Below are 14,085 nucleotides of genomic sequence, written 5' to 3'. Positions count from 1 at the left end.
TTTCACGATTATCCGAAAAATCCAAATAACTGAGATAGGTAAGGTCCCAAGCATATTGGAAAATGTATTGTATGGGGGAAATTAAGGGATATGGGGAAAAAGCAGATAGGCGGAGATGAGCCTGCCATCAGATCAGCCATGATCACATTGAACGGTGGAGCAGGCTCGACGGACCGGATGGCCGACTCCTATTTCTAACTTTGCAAGTCCACACCACTTTTACCTCTTGTTGGCCACACACTGGCTTGCTTGGCGTGAATATTCTGGCGCCAGAGAGAGACACAAGCCCTTTCAACCACTGAGGTCACACTGACACTTAACCACCCATTTGTACTAACCATACATTGATCCCAACCGCGCCCCCACCCCAAATCTTATCACTGGCTTGCATCCCAGAGGCAATTTTCAGTGGATGACTAAGCTACCGGTTAAGCGATGTGAAGTGGTCGGAAACCACAGTGCCCCGACGAAATCCTCAGTGCCACAGGGGGGAACGTGCAAACTCCATGCAGACAGCACCAGAGATCAGGACTGTAGACGCTGTGATGGTGGTAAATGCACAGAAGCAGTGGAAAAACTCAGCAGTCCCCGCAGCGTCCATAGGAGCCAACGTTTCGGGCCTGAGCCGCGCGTCAAGATAGCTTCTTTTCAAGCAAGCTTATCTGCGGATTCCACTAAACACTACCTTTTCCCATTCTGGCCTATTTCAGTTTCAGATGAAACAGTCATTGGCTTGTGGATTTCCTCATAAATGTACTTAATTAAATCATATCTGGGAATAAAATCATCTCAATTTACCATGCAACAAAGAGACAAATTCCCCCAAAAAGTAGTCAAAATTTCATAAGAATGGGAACCATTGCTGCCCGCCCAGAACCAATAACAGGCAGTCCCCAGGTTTCGAACAAGTTTCGTTACCTGGGTCTGTCCATTAGCCGAATTTGTATGCAAATCACAGTTCTTATTTAACATTCATAAGGTCATGTAATGCGCATGCTCATATCGGTGCAGCCCATTTGTAACTACATGTTATTCGTACCCCAGGGGCTGTCTGTACCTGCATTTGGCCCGTATCCCTCTGAACCCATCTTCTCCATGTCCAAGTATTTCTTAGAGCCTGCAATAGTAACCACCTCGTCCAGCAGCCCATTCCGTACTCCCACCACCCTTCTGTGTGTTAAAAACAAAAGTACAACAGACCTACATAGAGAAGGGTCAGCAGGTCAGGAGACGGCTGTGGAAAGAGATAAAGAGCCAATGTTTCAGGTCAAATGCAGAAGCGGAGGTGAAGGGAAAACAAGTGGGTGGAAGAGGCCAAACAAAATATCTCTGATGGAGAGACATGGTGGCCCTGGAGGTGCGCTGTTTCCCAGATTGTCTCTTTGATAGATTAATACCATATATACTCGTGTAAATGTTGAGTTTTGTAGACTATTTTTAAAAAACGTTAAATTTATGGGGTTGACTATTACATGGATACTACTTTTGACCGTGGAAAGTAACTGCGACATTCGAGGCATCAGGCGCTCTGATGGGTGGGTGGTTGGGACCAAAAATAGGGGTTGGGGGTCGACTTCCACACAAAATATGTGGAAAATACCAGATTTCTGGGTCAAGTATGGGGGGGGGGGGGGGGGGTCGACTTTTACACAGTATTGACTTGTATACGGTAAGAGTATGGTTTTGTATTTGGGAAATCCTGCCCCAAAATGAATGATTTTTTTTTGAGGAAGTTACTCAGAAAATTGATGTGTACATAGACATTAGCTAGGTTTTAGACAAGGTCCCATTTTATAGATGTGTTCAGAAAATATGGGGACCAAGTATCCAAGGTGTTTTAGCAAACTGGATCTAAAATGGGTGTGGTGATAGGAAGCAAAGGGTAGTGTTGGAGGGTTGTTGTTCTGACTGGAATTCTGTAACCAGTGGAGCACCACAGGGATCGGTGCTGGGACCATTCTCTTTTTTTAATCATTTGTTAAGGACTTGGATGAGAACGTCTGTGGTTTCATCAGTGAGCTTGCTAACACAAAGAGTGTTGGAATGTAGATTGAGAGGATGGCCTTCTAAGGTTCCAGAGCGACATAGATCAACGAGAAAGTTGGGCACAGCCATGGCAGATGAAATTTAATGCAGACAAGTGCGAGGTAATGCATTTCGAGCCCTTTAATATTGGTAGGACACGTATAGTAAGCATCAGGGACCTTGGGATGCAAGTTTAAATATCCCCAAAAGCACTCATGGATTGGGCTGAGAAGAAGGATTGCTTGCCTCCTTGGGCAGCAAAGAGTTGGGACATCATGTTAGACCTGCACAAGACATTGGTTAGGCCACTCAGGGAGGTCATCAGACTCTAGAAAGGATGCAGGAGAGGTTCACCAGGATGTTGCCTGTATTGAAAACTCTACTTACTCCTGAAACACCAAATGCTGAAAGGCGACCTTGCCGAGGTTCTAAAGTTATGAGGGACAGTGATATATTCACTGCCTTTTTCCAAAGGGAGAGGTGTCTAAGACCATAGGACAAAGGTTTAAATATTTAAAGGAGAAATAATCTAATGAAGGTCACTCATTTATTCAGTCAGACTGCAGAGTTGAAATATAAGTTGCTAAATTTGTAAATATGTAAAAATAAAAACTTTCTTTCACCATGATCGAGTCATGGATTCTGACATCATGGTTCTGGTCAAATAGATAGAGTTATCCAATTTGCTCCTGTACTTTAGATTTGAGATTATTTCCCATTCAAGGATTTATCCAGTTCCCTTTTGAAATTGGATATCCCTGCTGAATTGGCTTTCACCAGAATATTAGACATTGCATTAACGACAACATCGCCACTTGGCAGATGTTGTTTCGCAGAGCATCTTAAACCCACATCCTCCAGTTATCACACTTCTGTCAAAAGAAACTGCTTGTAACTTTGAATGATTCTGGTAGATAGCTTTTGGTCTTCAAAAAAAAAAGTTCTTGAGTTCTAACCACCTCAGTACCACTCTTGCAAATCTCTTCTCCATTACGTTGACATTTTCAAATCCCTGGAGGTTAACATCTCCAAGGGTCTGTCCTGGAGATGTCTGAGGAGATTCGTTCTGTCACCGAAGTCTCTTAAACTTCTACAGGTGTACTGTGGAGAGCATTCTGGATGGTTGCATCACTGCCTGGTATGGAGGCGCCAACTCTCAGGACAAGAAAAAGAAAACTCCAGAGGGTCGTTCACTCGGCCTGCGACATCAGGGGGACCAATCTTCACACCATCGAGGGTGTCTTAAGAATCAAGGACCCCCCCCACCCCCCCACCACACCACCCAGGCCATGCCATCTTCACTCTGCTACATCGGAGAAAAAGGTACAAGAGCTTAAAAACGAGCACTCAGCTTGTTCAAGAGAATAAATTTTGATTGATCTTCTTGTAGTTGGACAAATTCAAGTTCATGGTCCTGATAAACTTGACCTCCTTTTTAGTGCCACTTACAAAAGATTCGAATGATCTGATAACGTTACTGCGAAGACTCTTGCGATCTGGGTCAATGAGAGTTAAACACAGTAGAATGCAGTACCGTTGGCTGCCACCCAAACAGCTCTGTTCGTGCTGCAGCCGGGGTTTTCACTACAGTACATGCAGGCAGTGGTCAGCCTGTAATGAAAACAATATGCTGGCTGCTGCCAGCAGTCTGGTGGGGTACTCAGCAGAAATGAATCTGCCAGATCAGCAAGAAAACTTATTTTCTTCTTTTCCCTTTTTCTGAATGGGGTCTGGGCTGGGCATTGTCAGAACTCCAGAATGTGAAATGAAATGAAAGTCTGCAGACACCGTGATTGAAGTAAAAACACAATGTGGAGAAACTCAGCAGGCCAAACAGGGCAAAGATAAAGATTCATAACCAACATTTCGGGCTTGAGCTCTTCATCAAAATGTAGGCAGGCGCACAAACATAATTTTTAAAATCAGAATGAAGGTTCCATGCATTCTGTAGAGTATTTTCCAACACATTTCAACATGAAGCTAGTGGACATCCCCCTCCCCCCACTCTAACTGTTCCTCTGTTTTAATTTAATTTTAATTTAGAAACACAACAGGCCCTTTCCAGCCCTCACCACCCAAATACATCCACGTGACCAATCAATCCACCGTGGAATGGGGGAGGATACCAGAGTATGGAGCCAACACACAAACTGCTTACAGACAGCGTCAGATTCGGCAGGCTCTGTAGTAGCACAGCGTTACCAGTGTGCCATCAATTTCACCGCAGGTCCAGAACCTGACTCAAGAGACCACCCTCTCTCACCCAGCCGAGTGACAGTGGTTCTCCAATCATCCAGTCAGAAGGTTGCCAGATGTTTACATCCAACAGGGCTACGTGGTTGTCGTGGTCTGGTGCCAATTAAGGAATGTGCCCGAGGCTCTCTACACAGAAGTCTCTCTCCCTGCACATCAGGATGCCCCACAAGCAACACAAGACTCTTCTTATAAGGGCACTGCCCCAACATTTCTACTTTTAACGGTCATTTCATCTTCAATCGCAGAGACTCTCGCTGGTCTGCCACTGTGGTCACCATCCCCCCTGTTTCTCCTTCTCAATGGCTGTCGGGGGGGGGATCTTTACCAGATGTCAGTCCACTGTACTCCCGGAGACTGCAACCCCTCGAAGCCGCTGCCGAACACAGGCACCGCCATCTTGGGCCCAGACCCCGCATTCACAGGGTTTTAAAATAAATCACCGTTGGTTCTTTTAACAGGCTGTTTAAAACCTGTACGGTGGTATTAGCAGAAGAATTGGGTGATAGGACCCTGCAGGGAAGTGCTGTGACTCTGCTCCCCGCTCTCCGTGGGTCCGCACCAATGGCAGTGCCGCCATTTTGTTTTACTGCTTAGTTCCTGCCAAGGTTAGATCCAGCACCTCACATTTCTCCACATTAAATTCCATCAACCGTTCATCTACCCACCTACCCAACACATGAAGATCCTTGTGCAATCACTGGCAAAATCTTCAGTGCCCACAAAACCAGACACTTTATCTGCAAATTTGCTAATCAAGCTACCTAAATCATGGATATAGATGGCAAGTAGTAATGATCCCAGCACCGAAACCCGCTGGACACAATTCCGATAAACAACCTTCCACCATCACCCTCTGCTTTCTACCATGAAGCCAATTTTCTATCCATTCGGCTATGTCTCAAGTATCAAGTTCAAGTTTACTATTAGCTGATTGTACATATACAATCTGACGAAACAGCGCATCTCCGGACCACAGTACAAATGACATATGTGCGTAGCAATCCAAAATAAATATAGATAAAAATTATTGACGTGTTTCGAGGTCTCATCACCAGCCGGGCAGTCCTGGTTATTGTGGCGACGCACGTGCCATCAGAGCAGCTGCGTCAAAGGTGGCATCGCGCGGCCTTCTTTTCTGGTAGAAGTTCGGGGCCCGCAAGCGCACAGGCAGCACGGTTATGTCACGATGACATGGTTTCCAGTGCACCGGGGCAGGAGCTTCAAATGCCTTAAAAAGCAGCAAAGCGCTAGTCAAAATAAAGTTCACGAGTTCCGACGAGCCCACCGATGGCTGGTCTTGTTCTTTCGCTCGGTTAGCGCGCTCGCTACATTATTATGCTTCTGTACCCCTTTCTTGAAGGTAGTGTGTCAAAGATACTCTGGGCTAGATGGTAGGTGTCCTCAATGATTCTCAGAACCCTCTTCAAGCACTGCTCCCTGTAGCTATCATCGATAGAGGGTCTCCTTGATCTCCTTGGATCCCGTGATCTAGCCTTCCACGCAGAACCTTATCGAATATTTTGCTGAAATCCATATCTACACCTGTTTTCTTTTTAAAAAAAATTTATTTATTCGTTCAAAGTACAGATAATAAGTAACATAATAAACCATAAACATGAACGTTATATTTTATATATATATAAAAGAAAAGAAAAAACCCCCCCCCCTTCAGCCAACTCTCCTAAGGAAAGCCATAAAGAGAAGAACAAAAAATTAAACATAAATATTAAGATCTAATCAATGTAAATCAAAATGTAAATGTTCCGAATATAACAACCACTTATTAATAAATAAACTATAGTTATCACGCGAAACATTTAATTTCTTCCATTATTAAACAATATTTCATCTCATTATGCCGTCTATTAATATCAATTGTATTCGTATCTTTCCACGTACTAGCAATATATATTTTCGCTACAGATAAAGCTAAATATACAAAAGCAAGTTGAAACTTATCTAATCCCAAACCTTTCAGAGGTTGCAAACTACCCAATAAAAATACTGTCGGATCTAAAGGTATTCCAGAAACAATTGAACTTTCTTCCAAAAAGATTGTATATATATATATATATATATACACATGACCAAACCACATGAAAATGTTCCAACAGAGTTTCCACATCTAAAACACAAATCTGATTCATGAAAACCATACTTTTTTAGTTTTTCAGGTGTTAAGTATAATTGATGTAAAAAATTATAATTAATCATTGCATAGCATGCATTTATCAATCTAGTTACACTATCATAACAGATATCTAACCAATCATCCTCGGAAAAAATAAAACCGATATCCACTTCCCATTTACCTTTGGATTTATCCCAACCCTTTTTATCCATACCATCCTGTAATATTTGATACATAAATGAAATATAACCCTTCTCTGGTACCTTCATAAGAAAAGTCTCAAATTTAGTCATTTCAGGTAAAATACACCTCGGTTTTCGTCAACTGCTTTGTTCGCATCTCCAAAAATCTCAACCATATTTGTTGAGCCATCACCTTCCACTTACAAAACTATCCCTAATCAGCCTTAGTCCACAAGGGCATGTATGTCTTCCTCCTCAGAATACTCTCCAGTAGCTTCATACAGTTTGTTGGCTCCCATGTTGACCTCATCAGTCACCTCAGAGACCACAAAACTGAAGTGAAAGTGGGTTTTCCTCAATCACAAGGGTTTGTAAATTTTTTACATACAATATACAACTTGCTTTTGTATATTTAGCTTTATCTGTAGCGAAAATATATATTGCTAGTACGTGGAAAGATACGAATACGATTGATATTAATAGACGGCATAATGAGATGAAATATTGTTTAACAGACCCATGTTGCCCAATTACATTCAATTTACCTACAACCCTCGTAGGTAATGAAGGGTTATATGGTTGTCGAGCTCTGGTGCCAATGAAGGAAACCCACACAGACACGGAGAATGTAAAAACTTTTTACAGTCAGCACCGAATTCAAACCCGGGTCACTGGCACTGTAATAATATTACGCGAAGCGTGCTGCCAGTTAGAAGAGTCGCAGTAACATCCCCTTTATCCACAATTCAAGCAACCGGCAGCCCTGAGCAACCAGCAAAAAAATTGCAGAAATAAATAAGTAAAAAATATGAAAGTTTATAATTGGCGCCCCCCCCCCCCTTTGTGATCAATCAGAGTATGTCTCAAGCAACCGGAAAATTCAATTATCCGGAATCTACCAATCCCCATAGGTGCTGAATACTGGGGTTTGTGTGGGGGGGGGGGGGTTACTTGTAAATGGATCAATGTAGTTATTAGTTTGAGATATTTTTGATGTTTGTGCACTGTGTACAATGAGCTCAAAAATGAAGACAATTTAAGGCAACAATTACATAGTTGTTAGTACGATTGTTGGGAGATACAGTCAGGCAGCATGGTTGGCCTAGCAATTAGCGCAATGCCTTTACAGCGCCAGTGATCAGGTTTGAATCCCACGCTGTCTGCAAAGAGTTTGCATGTTCTCCCCATGTCTGCCTGGGGACTCCGGTTTCCTCCCATCATCTGAAACGTAATGGGGTTAATTGGGTGTAAACTGGTGATTTACACCCAATCACCAATTGGGCAGAAATGGCTTGTTACCATGCTGTATGTCTAAATTAAATTTAATTAAAAATTTAATTAATTTTGCAGATGAGTAGATGATGGTGGAACTCTGAAGGTCAGGTGTCATCTGTGGAAGGAAATGGAGGCAGTCGACATTTTGCATTGGGTCTTTTTGGATTAAGGGTCTCGACCTGAAACATTGAGTGTCCATTTTCCTCCACAGATGCTGCTCAACTCTCTGAGTTCCCTCGGCTGTTTTTAATCCAGATTCTAGCATCTCCAGTTTATTTAGGAAAGTTTGTAACTATGTTTACCAACCTGTAAATAATTAATAAATTGCATAATTTAAAAAATGTAAATAGCTATCCAACAGAATAACTTAATATATGTAACTAGTTATAGATTGAAGGTTTTTAGTACAGTGAAACCTGGTTAAAACGTGATCGTTGAGGTCCATAAAATGTCACTGCGAAAAAAGGGGGGGGGTCGTGCTAGATAGGAGTTTCACTGTACTTGCATTTTGCCCAACGCCAGCAGCCCGATGCCCGAGTCCAATGACTCATTGTTTTATATCCAAATTTGCGTTAAATCGGGGTTTCACTGCATTTCTTTTCAAAGTACAGATAGCATTTTTCAGGCTGTACTTTTAAGTAAATGCACATTTTATTACTGTGGCAACATTGCTGTACTGGAGATAGTAAATGATTGGCTTCACTCAGTGTTTCTCACCCTTTTTCTTTCCACTCACATACCACCTTAATTAATTCCTATGCCATCGGTGCTCTGTGATTAGTAAGGGATTGCTTAGGGTAGTGTGTGGATGGAAAGAAAAAGTTCAAAAACCACTGTTTTAATTGTCCCTAAATGACACAGTTTCATAACTCCAAAGGAAATGGGCCAATTACCATTTTTCTCAAGCAAAATATTTCAGTAACAATTGGGCCTAGAGCAGTGATTCTCAACCTTCCCTCCCACTCACATCCCACCTTAAGTAATCCCTTACTAATCACAGAGCACTGATGGCATAGGGATTGCTTAAAGTAGGATGAGAGTGGGAAGAAAAAGTTTGAGAACCTCTAGAATGCTCCATAGCTAGCTCTATTGAGTTAGAATGAGAAGTAATTGCAGAAACATCAAAGCCACAGTCTTGTGTTTCTCTACTTGTTTTTAAAAAATGCTGCAAGACATACCTACAGAATGGTAACAGGCCCTTTCGACCCAAGAATTCGCACCACCCGATTGACCTACAACCCCAGGAATGTTTTTGAACAGTGGGAGGAAACTGGAACCTCCGGGAAAAACCCACGCAGACACGGGGAGAACGTACAAACTCCTTACAGACAGCGTGAGATTCGAACCCTGGTCCTGATCACTGGTGCTGTAATAGTGTTGACTAACCCACTATGCTAATCGTGTCACCCTGAGGCACTTCCTAGAAATATTACAATCGAAGTCCAACAATCTGGATCCCAGAAACCTGAGAATCGTGACTTTTCGAAACTCAAACTTTAAAAATTTAGCAGTGTTTTGCTTGCGTGTGGGCATAAGCACCACACATGCTAGTGGCAACGAGCAACCATGCTTGTTGACTTTATTTTTCTTTAAAACTGCTCATGTGATAAATGAATTGTGCTGCATTTGCTAATGAATAAAATATCTGTTTGCCTTTTATTTATTACTCCTTAAATTTGAATGTTAAAAGTACTTCCCAAGAATCCAGAAAATCCTAAAGTCCGGACCGACCCAATTCCTGAGCAGTCCGGATTTTAGGACTTCTACTGTATCAAAACTTTACAAATAGAGGCACATGAAACCATTGAATCCCAAAAGAAAGGGAAATCTAGCAAAACAAGAAATAAATCTCCACATCTCATCACAAGGGAAAGAAGGTAAATTAAACTTGTACAGGTTCTCCCCGACTTATGACTATAATTAGATCGATCGAATCTCAGAATCGACGCAATTTTGCCTGCTTGCTTGGAGTATCAAAGTCTTAAAGCAAACTTTTGGGTTTGACAAACAGGAGTACAGAGCGCACAAGAGCCAAAATGTGCCTATTTACTTTGTTGGTCGGCGTCCTGGGGTCGCAGCCATCTTGGTTCCTGTGCGCATGCGCGAGTCTTCGGTTGGCCCACGCATGGTGGACTTGTGTATTGTAGTTCGGTTGGCGCATGCACAAGAGTTAAGCGATATTGAATTTGTGCCGCTAACTCCAACACGAGCGTACCCCAAACGAAGACTCAAGATGGCTCCTCAAACTTGAAGAACCTTTTACAGCCTCGCGTATTTCCTCTTTGTCCTTTAAAATTGTTGAAACGGTGGAACGAGGCAATCTATAGGCAAGGGAGAGGTTTTCTCTCTTGCTTGACATCTTTCTAGCGCGCCTACAGAACGACGACTGTGCACCAGGCCCTATATTGCACTTAAAAAATATCGCATGCGCATATGTTTAAAAAAAACAAAGTTGGCCGTTTGTGCAGATGGCCGTAAGTTGGGGAATACCTGTAAAAGGTGAAGGCAAAGCCAAATAACTGTAGCAAAATAACAAAGAACAGTAAGAAATTGGATCAAATCTGTAGAGGGTTAAATTGAGATGGGCATTTGGATGAAGCGTAGCATAAAGAATGAGAGATGATTAGAATGAATTTCCAGCCAAGATAATGCAGACCAGGTAACATGCATTCAAATGCAACCAGGTGACAGAAAGCAAGAAATAAAGATAGAAAATGCTGGAAACACTCAGCCTGTCAGACAGCAACTGTAAAAAGAGAAAAGGTTCATGTTTCAGCTCCAGTAGGCCAGTGTCTCGACTTCCTCATGAGTTTGCGGAGGTTTGGCATGACATCGGAAATCCAGACAAATTTCGCCACGTGTGGTGGAAAGTGTGCTGACCAGCTGCATCATGGAGACACCAAGACTCCTGGGTGGAAAAAGGTTTTGGGCACAGCCCTGGACATCACGAGCCAAACCCTCCCACTACAGGAACCACTACTGAGAGCACGGTGTCGGAGAGTAGCAGCGATCATCCAAGGATCCACACCACCCAGCGCCCGCTCTGTTCTCGCCACTGTCATCAGGAAAGAGGTATCAGTGCCACAAGACTCGCACCCACCAAGGTTCAGGGACAGTTGCTACCCCTCCACCATCAGACTCCTCAACAGCAAACTCAGTCAGGGACTCATTTAAGGACTGACTTGTGCACTTCATTGATTTTTTTTCTTGGTTTGTTCACATTTCTTTATTTGTTTACATGTATATTGCATCGGTTTTTTTTGCACTACTAAGTGGTAACTCTGCCTCACCCACAGGATAGAGATTCTCAGGGTCCTACATGATGTCCTGCATGTATCCTGACAATAAATCTGAAATCAGAATTCTTCACTGGGCTCTGTTGAAGGGTCCCAGTTCTGAACATTTTCTTCTTAAACGAATGCTGACGCTGGCCTGCTGAGAATTTCCAGTTTTTATTTCAAATGTCCAGTAGCTTCAGTTCCTTTGACTGGCAAGAGGAGGAAGAGTTCAAGGCTCAGGGGCCGAAGGCTTCCTGAGGTTTGGATCTGGAGCGCGGGTTGCCGGTGGATCGAACAGGAGTCCGTTCAACGGCGGGAGGGCTGGAGGCAAATCCATGGACACTCAGTGACCCTGAAGGGACCCTCTTTTGCTTCTCTTTCTCTCATACTATGAGGGGTGCCAGGTGACACCAATGGTGATGTTCCAGCAGGCAGAAAAAGCAATTCCATGTAATATTACATGTTCTGGAGACAATAAAGGAAGCTTGAATCTCGAGGAATGGAGAGTCTAATTGTATTTTGTTTCATTGTGTTACCATCTGAAGCAAGTGAAACATCTTTGCCTTCAGCATTTCTGAAAATGTATCATGCATTACAGTTAACGTGCCAGAATGTTGAACAATACACTTAGTCTTGTTCAATCTGGAAAATATATCATTGCATTTTGTTGAGATGTTTTTTAAACTAGCAATGCCACAATCAGTTTCTCTGCTATGGTCAGTTCCTCTGAGACTTAAATCTGGTTATATTTTTTTCCCATCCTCTTCTCCTTCCCCAGCCTTGTTCAACCCCCTACGTACTCATCCCCCTACTCTGTACACACATGCACACATGCACTCACTCTCTTTCTCTCTCTCACACGCAAACATTCTCTCTCTCCTGGTACTCACGGAGATTATTGGCTGCAGCAACGGACTCCTGATTGGACGCACTCTCTGACAGCCTCCTCGTAACCCCACCCCACATTTCCCAGAGGATGCGGTTGCTAATCTCAACCATCTGGTCCGTGGGAGGACCCACGCTTGACCTCTATCTCCGGGGTAAGAGTTAATGCAGGACACCAAGCCCTTGCCTTTGAGAGTCTGACAGATTTGGACAGCCCTCAAAACAAGGGGCAACACTGCGACCATTTAAAGTCAGGAGCTCCAAATGTGGAAGAAGTGCAAGTTTTAGGGCCGAGATTTGTAATTGTCCTTCTCTTCTCAAAGGATAAAACCAGATGTCAACCAGGGAACTCGCGGAGCAACAGTATTTAGTTTGGCAAGAATACAAGCTCTCTACCCCATTTCCTTCCAAAACTTCATCGTTTGCACAAAGAAAAACGTCCCTGCTTTTTTGGCTGACAGCTGCTTCATGTCCTCACTGTCTTCCTTATTCCCATGCTTTGTTTTCCCCATTATAAAATTGATAGGAGCGAAAAAGCACTGGTAATTCCCATCCCTAATTGCCCAAGAGAAAGTGGTGGACAACTACCTTCCTGAACAGGTTCAAGGTTCCTTTATTGCCATGCAATAAAGACAGTGCAGCATCACACATGATTTGCCTTCGTCTGGTGTAAGGCAGACAGATTTGCCATTGGCAGAGGCAGCCTGAAGCGCCTCCTACAGTCAGAAAAAGAGAAGCAAATGAGAGTTACCAAGTGTCTGTGGATTTGCCTCCAGCCACACAGACTGCAGTCCAAACCATCGGCAACTTGAATTCCAGATCTGAACCTCCGACGTGGTCAGGAAGCCCTCAGTACCCCTCTCACCCTGGTTCCAATAGGAGGCCACAAATTCAGTCACGAAACAGTGTCATATTACATGAAATTTCTTTTTGCCTGCTGTAAGGCAGACACAAGTCCCTTTCACACTTGCAAGTGATCCCAGGAATTAACGGCCAATCGGCCTTTGAAATGTCAAGTGTGAAAGTAAAATCAGCTCAGCGCCGGCGTCAGATGATATCATCTCATGCAGATGCCAGAGTTGCAATCAGGCAAGTGTGAAACGGGTAAATGCATTGTGGGATTGAAATGACCCGTTTTTGTGTGAGTGCAGGAAGGAAAGATTAAAATGAAGGTATAAGCTTTGTTTTGGGAAAGTCACAGTTGGGAGAGGAAAAATAAATAGCAATAGAGGACGATTTTTAAACAGAGTGGAAAAATTGGTAGTGCTATAGTGCGCAATTTATAAAAACTATGGGGAAAAAAGCAATGCCGAACCTGACTTCCCAGAATAGCGTGCAGCAGAGAACCCCTCCATGAATGCTCCATACGCACACAGCCCTTTCTCTGCCACACAGCTTTCTGAGAGGGCAGGTCTGCCATCGCTTTTTCCCCACGGTATTTATAGATTCTATTGATAGTGCTACCACCTTTCCCACACTGTGTAAATTGTGCGCTAAAGCACTACAAACTTTCCCATCTGCTTAAAATTTATCTGCTATTATTATTTATTGCTCACACTTTTCCACGGTCCCTTATAAAAGTTTATATAGGTCAGCACAACAAGAATAGGAGCTGAAGGGCTCATTCTGTGCTGTACATAAAGCTTAATTATGTTATAATTAGGCATGATTAATTTTGTTCAAATACATTGATCAGGATTTAGGGCAGGTCCACCATCGCTTGATGCGTCATGACATCACCAGTAGAGGGTAGAACAGTCCTAACCCCAGGGATGGTTCCTTGCAAGTGTGAAACTGTTCAGTGACCCAGTTAGGAGTGGTCAAGTGTGAAAAGTCAAACAGCTCCCCCCCCCACCCCCATTCCTATCCCAGGACACTGAATGGCCAATTTAGTGGGATGCAAGTGGGAAAGGGGCTAGATTTGCTGAAGTGCCTCTTACAGTCAGAAGTCCCCTCAGTCACCGAGTGTCCGTAGATTCACCTCCAGCACTTCCGCAGCCTCAGGGCCACACAGAGTCCAGTCGACAACCTGAGCTTCAGATCCGAACCCCCA

General features: G+C 43.4%; 1 protein-coding gene across 1 annotated transcript in view; it reads right to left on the bottom strand.

The window, feature by feature from the left end:
- Positions 1-14,085, bottom strand: part of LOC138754140 (anthrax toxin receptor 1-like) — a 190,676-nt gene that overhangs the window by 15,119 nt on the left and 161,472 nt on the right. The window lies entirely within an intron of this gene.

The sequence above is a fragment of the Narcine bancroftii genome, chromosome 2, assembly GCF_036971445.1.
Source record: "Narcine bancroftii isolate sNarBan1 chromosome 2, sNarBan1.hap1, whole genome shotgun sequence".
In the NCBI taxonomy this organism is placed as follows: Eukaryota; Metazoa; Chordata; class Chondrichthyes; order Torpediniformes; family Narcinidae; genus Narcine; species Narcine bancroftii.
This window is presented reverse-complemented; position numbering and strand designations above follow the sequence as displayed.